This window comes from Apaloderma vittatum, unplaced genomic scaffold (genome assembly GCF_000703405.1).
Source record: "Apaloderma vittatum isolate BGI_N311 unplaced genomic scaffold, ASM70340v1 scaffold39773, whole genome shotgun sequence".
In the NCBI taxonomy this organism is placed as follows: domain Eukaryota; kingdom Metazoa; phylum Chordata; class Aves; order Trogoniformes; family Trogonidae; genus Apaloderma; species Apaloderma vittatum.
Genome location: NW_009709392.1, coordinates 269 through 944, shown reverse-complemented (window position 1 = coordinate 944; position 676 = coordinate 269). Strand labels below are relative to the sequence as shown.

At 52.1% G+C, this 676-nt stretch overlaps 1 pseudogene across 1 annotated transcript in view; it reads right to left on the bottom strand.

Moving 5' to 3' along the window:
• Nucleotides 1-394: 394 nt before the first annotated feature.
• LOC104272025 overlaps nucleotides 395-676 on the bottom strand; it is a 544-nt pseudogene continuing 262 nt past the window's right edge. Inside the window, exon 2 of the transcript XR_717799.1 lies at nucleotides 395-676. The product of XR_717799.1 is annotated as a homeobox protein Hox-A7 pseudogene (transcript).

Here is a 676-nt window from a genome sequence, read left to right as displayed (position 1 = left end):
GGGAGTGGCATCTCGGCAACGTGGGCTAGCAAAGTCCTCAGCAGCCCGTCTCCCGCTCCTGAACGCCCCTCTTCCCTCCGCCTTCCGCAGCGAGCGGGATTTTTTGCCCAACTTCGGCAGAGGGCAAGGGGAGACGCTTACCCATGGGGGCTCTGGGAGCCCGCAGCCAACTGTCCACATTTCTATAGCAAACAGCGCGAATCAACCCAACGCTAAAATTCCATAGCAAATGGAGTTAAATAAATTTACGAGGCTAGAACCCATTAATTGGGCAATAAAAAGTTTTATGATACTCATTTACATACAATGCCACGGGCTTTCTACGCAATGGCGCCTCGGCTATAATTAAAACCATAAAGGCTGTGCTGACAGTAATTCTGGCGACACGCTTTGCCTGGCTGCCACTGCTCCGAGCCCTCTCCGCTTGCCCCTACCTGAAGACCTCATCCAGGGGTATATCCGGAAATTAGGCTCAGCCTGGTTGTGCAGGTTGCTTTCCTCCGCTTTCTCACAGCTGGGTTTGGTTAGCTCATTGCAGAGGACGGGAATGTTCTGATCAAAAGAGGAACAATGCAGGTTGTAGGCATCAGAGCCCAGGCTGTATCCGGAAGAAAACGGGTTTTGATATATGGTACTGTTCACATTGTACAAGCCGGGCATGGAGGAGGCGAAGGCA